Below are 5,442 nucleotides of genomic sequence, written 5' to 3' on the forward strand. Positions count from 1 at the left end.
CGTCTAGGGGGCAGGGGAGCAAAGGTGGAGCTGCAGGGTACCAATGAGACACAAGAGAGGGCCTCATCTATAATGGGGGAGAGGAACCCGTTCCCTAAAGAATAAGGACATCTCGGATGTCCAAGTATCGAACACCTCATCTTGTGCGCAGATGGAGGAATTGGGAGTAGGGGATAGTCTTTGCAGGAAGCAGGGTGGGAAGAAGTGTAGTCGAGATAATTGTAGAAGTCAGTGGGTTTATAATAGACGACAGTCATTGGTCTATTTCTTGTGATGGAGACTATGAGATCAAGAAAGGGGAGGATGGAAATTGTTGAAATCTAACCAGCAATCCTTTAACCATCCATTACCAGCAATGTGCATTTGATCCTAATTGTCCCTGTGATAATACAGGAGATAAATTAGAATGAACACTCTGCCAAATTTTAATGGTCCATTGTGAAGGAACAATTTAGTAGGCAATGTCCCTCATCTAATGATATGGGACATTATATGGGCAACATGTTTTCTTGATTTTTTATTAGATAGTATCAGAACAGCAATCTTTGATTTTATTTCGAACATCCATAATATTGCATAAAATGAAGGATATTACTAACATAATAAATATTTCAGTTGTAGTTTCTAATCTTCCAGTTTCCTATTCCGAACTAGAATTTTCTCATGAGAATGCAAATAACTGGCAATAAATTAATGACAAAGAATGGTAACTCTTTACTTGAGTAGAGCATGAACATTGGTTTTCCCTCCTGTTATCCAATAAGTTGACGGGGCTGTGTTTCCAAAGTGGTGATCTTTTCTAAAGAATGAATATTTAAAAATAATTAACTAAAGTGAGTATTCCGCAAATCTATGTTTATTTTCACTTCAAACTAAATATTATTACTTCACTATTATTTCTCACTGCTGATCTCACCTAAGCTAAAATGCTGGAGAAACTCAGCGGGTGAGGCAGCATCTATGGAGCGAAGGAATAAGTGACGTTTCTGGTCGAGACCCTTCTTCCTAATTGTTCCTTCTTTCACATAAAAAGCTCACATGGAAAGCATGCAGTGATGAAAGCCGACTTACTGCCGAGCACTGAAAATGCTACTTGACAGAGGACAAAGGTTTCATGGTTTTCCCTCTGAGATACCCGAATGTTTATATTTATAAATGCCAACATTGATTCATGTTATGGGCACTCCATCTCAAGGGTATTTCAAAATGGTCATTTATATCTCTTCACCAGACCTTGATCCACATGACAGTAATAAAGCCAAACCTATGAATGGATTACATTAAGATGGACATTAATAGGGATGGAAAACTTCAAACAAGAATACAAGAAATCCACGTGACTTCCTGTGCTGGAATTTAAACGTAGATATGGGTCTCTGCTGGGACCCCGAGGAATGCAGTGACACAGATGGTCAGGGTGGCAAAGGTGGTCTATGGCAAGCTTGCATTTATCAAGGTATTGAGGACAGGAGTCAGGACATCATATCACAGCTGTGTCAGACATTGACTACACCACATTTGAAGTTACTGTGTACAGTTCTGGTAACCCCGCTGTTGTGAGGAAGTCATTAAACTGGAAAAGGTGCAAAAAAGATTTACAACTTTGTTACTGGGACTGGAAGGTTTGAGTAATAAACAGCGGCTGGATAGGCTAGGACTATTTGCCCTGGAGCATAGGAGGCTGAAAGGTGACTTGAAAGATATATAAAATCATGAGGGGAATAAATAAGGCGAGCAGCCATAGTTATTTTCTCCACACTAGGGCAGTTTAAAACTTGAGGCCATAAGTTTAAGGTGTGAGGGGAAAGATTAAAAAGGGACCCAAGGGGGCACAGAGATTGGTATGAAACTGGAACAAGCTGCCAGAGGAATGCTCGAGGCAGATGCAATTATTTCATTTAAAAGAAAATTAGAGCGGCACAGTGGCGCAGCGGCAGAGTTGCTGCCTTACAGTGCTTGCAGCGGCATAGACCCGAGTTCAATCCCGATTACGGTTGCTGTCTGTACAGAGTTTGTATTTTCTCCCGTGACCTACGTGGGTTTTCTCCGAGATCTTCGGTCTCCTCCCACACTCCAAAAATGTCCAAGTTGCCTGAAGAAGAGCCTTGAAATTCTCTCCAGAGATGCTGCCTGTCCCCCTGAGTTACTCCAGTTTTTTGTGTCTATCTACAGGTTTGTAAGTTAATTGGCTTGGTAAATGTAAAAATTGTCCCTAGTGTGTGTGTGTGTAGGATAATGTCAATGTGCTGGGATCGCTGGTCCGTACGGACTCGGTAGGCAGAAGGGTCTATTTCCGCGCTGTATCTCTAAACTAATCAACTACACGGTATATGGTTAGGAAGGGCTGTTGGGATATGGACCAGGCACAGGCAAGTGGGAATAGCTCGGTTAGGCAATTTGGGCAGCATGAACGAGTTGGTCCAAAGGGCCTGTTTCCATACCATCTAATTCTATATCTGAGTCTCCACCTGTATATAGCCCGATTGCAGGCTTGGATTCCAGGAAGGCAGGGAGGACTCTAGAGCAGGCGGCCTGAATCCAAACACAAAATAGTGAGTGGGCAGAGTTCAAATCCCAGGGATTACAGGACCTATAGGTAGAGTTGTAAAGGGTTTATGTGAGATCACACGAATAGGAACCTAGCTGTGTGGTTTAAAGTTACCCTTTGATAATGACATTCCATCATGCATTCAACTTCACATTTTATGTAAGTCCCTTACAGTCAGAGACAGGTGAATTTATATTGGGAAACAGGGAAATGGAAGAACAGTTAAACGAGTACTTTGGTTTTAAAAATCGGTAATTTTTTAGTCGAAGCCGTTTGCGATACTAGTTGAAGGTGGTTGCCGGAGGTTGCAGGTAGTGGAAGGTCTTACCTTCCACTACCTGCAACCTCCGGCAACCACCTGCAACATCTGGCAACCATCTGCAACTAGCATCGCAACCGGCTTCGATTAAAAAATTACCGATTTTTAAAACAGCAACCTATTTTTAGTTGCGGCCAGTTTTGAATTTTTTGAAATAATCCGCGGAACATAGAAGAAGCGGAAACCACTTTCGACCATTAGGGAGACTGACAAAAACCTCCGGGAACCGCACGGAAACTTTGGGTGGGGCGCAAAGTCTCCAGAGGTTTCCGTTCAGGCTTCCTAAGTGGGATAGGGGCATTAGATAGGGCTCTTAAAGATAACAGAATCAGGGGGTATGGGGAGAAGGCAGGAACGGGGTACTGATTGGAGATGATCAGCCATGATCACATTGAATGGCGGTGTTGGCTCGACGGGCCGACTCCTGCACCTATTGTCAGATTATTATCTGAATGGTGTCAGATTAGAAGAAGGGGAGGTGCAAAGAGACCCGAGTGTGCTTGTACATCAGTCACTAAAAGTAAGCATACAGATACGGCAGGCAGTGAAGAAGGCAGTGTTGGCCTTCATTGCGAGAGGATTTGAGTTTAGGAGCAAGGAGGTCCTACTGCAATTGTTCTCAATGTTGGGGGAGTCCAGGACCAGGGGTCACTGTTTAAGAATAAGGGCTCAGCGATTTAGAACTGAGATTAGGAAAAAAACCTTTTCACCCAGAATAGTGAATCTGTGGAATTCCCTGCCACAGAAGGCAGTGGAGGCCAATTCAATGGATATTTTCAAGTGAGTTAGATTTAGCTCTTAGGGCTAAGGGAATCAAGGGATAAAGCCAGAATGGGGTACTGATTTTGGATGATCAGTCATGATCATATTGAATGGGCTCGAAGGGCCGAATGGCCTATTCTTGCACCTATTTTCTATGTTTCTATCCCTCAATTACCATAACATCCAAGAAGTAATTAATCTATTGCATACACTTACTGGCATAGCAACTTTGTGGCGAAGATTTCCAAAGATTCAAAATCCGTTGAGATGAAGATATTTCTTCCAATCTGAATCTTCATTAGCCAAGCCCAGAGCAGGTGCCCAGTCAATCTTCCCAAGCAGGGAAATCATTCTTAATTTCTTCCCAAACCTGTCCTTCCTTTCATTGGTTGGGTTTCCCCGATTCCCGGGATATCATGCTAGCCATTGTTAATAGATAATACATTATTAAAATATTTTAATTATTAATGCTCCTCCTGGGAGCCGGATAATTACCCACCCTTGGTTAAGGTTACATACAAAACGTAACATCTCATCCAAACCAACCACCCTACTGATAATTTTCTCAGTCTGATGCCCAAGGCAGCACAATGGTAGAGTTGCTGCCTTACAGCGCCAGAGACCTGGGGTCGATCCTGATCCTGGGCGCTGTCTGTAAGGAGTTTTAACATTCTTCCTGTGAAGACGTGGATTTCCTCCCACACTCCAATGAAGTACAGGTTTGTAGGTTATTTGGTTTCAGTAAAATTATAAATTGTCCCTAGTGCATAGGATAGCGCTAGTGAGTGGAATGATTGCTGGTTGGTGCAGGCTTGGTGGTCCATAGGGTCTGTTCTCTGCTGCATCTCTAAAGTCCAAAGTCCATTTTGCAACAGAGTTTTTTTTAACTTATTATTAACGGCCAGAAACAATACAAGAAATTGAGTTGTGACAGTTTCTGATGAAGTGGCAGAACATTATTCCAAAGACAATCTGGAAGATCACAGGGAGGGAGACATTTCTTCAACAACACCAAATTTTTATTTCTACTCTGAAGGAAATTATTGTAGTAATAATCCAACGCTACTTCATGTATTGAAAAATTTTAAAGCACCAGACTCTTTAGCTAACATTTACACTTATAAATTATTTTAAATAATTATTAACAATAGGGTGGGACCACATGTCCATCGCTTTCAAAACAATGTGATTCTCCAATGCATTTATCACTTCATTTGAAAGTTCTCTTCTTTAGTACTAACTGGTCAGGGGCTAGATGCAGTGTTTAGCACAGTATTGAGGCAACAATTTGTTGACCTACTTAAATCACAGAAGTTGTGAGTACAGCCCAATACGTGATCCACAACTCCCAACATGCCCGTGGTGAGTAGGGCCTTACAACTGACGACACACACAACAGTTTTACGTATGGCCCATTATTTGATGGTAGCACTGAGGATGCAAAAAGTGAGAAAATCCCACTGCCAGAGTTCTAGCACCTACCTGCTTTCTAAGGAACTCGCCTGAATGTATGCTTTTATAGGGGCAGCCAGGTTTTGGGATAATGGTCCCAATGCTTAGTTAGGGCTTCCAGCCCACATGACATTAGTTAGGGCTTCCAGCCCACAAAATGTTGCAGAGTTCCTGTTGACAATGAAATCATACCCTACCACAAGGAACCAAATTACTTTTTTGTCGCGTTAACAAATGAGACAGTAACATGTTTTGATGATCTTTGCTGGCTGTACCAACCAGACAACATTCTGACCAAATTCTCAGTTTACACATCAAGAAAGTTCATGCAATGCAATAGAATAAAACAAAAGACAGCAAA

This window comes from Amblyraja radiata, chromosome 9 (assembly GCF_010909765.2).
Source record: "Amblyraja radiata isolate CabotCenter1 chromosome 9, sAmbRad1.1.pri, whole genome shotgun sequence".
NCBI lineage: Eukaryota > Metazoa > Chordata > Chondrichthyes > Rajiformes > Rajidae > Amblyraja > Amblyraja radiata.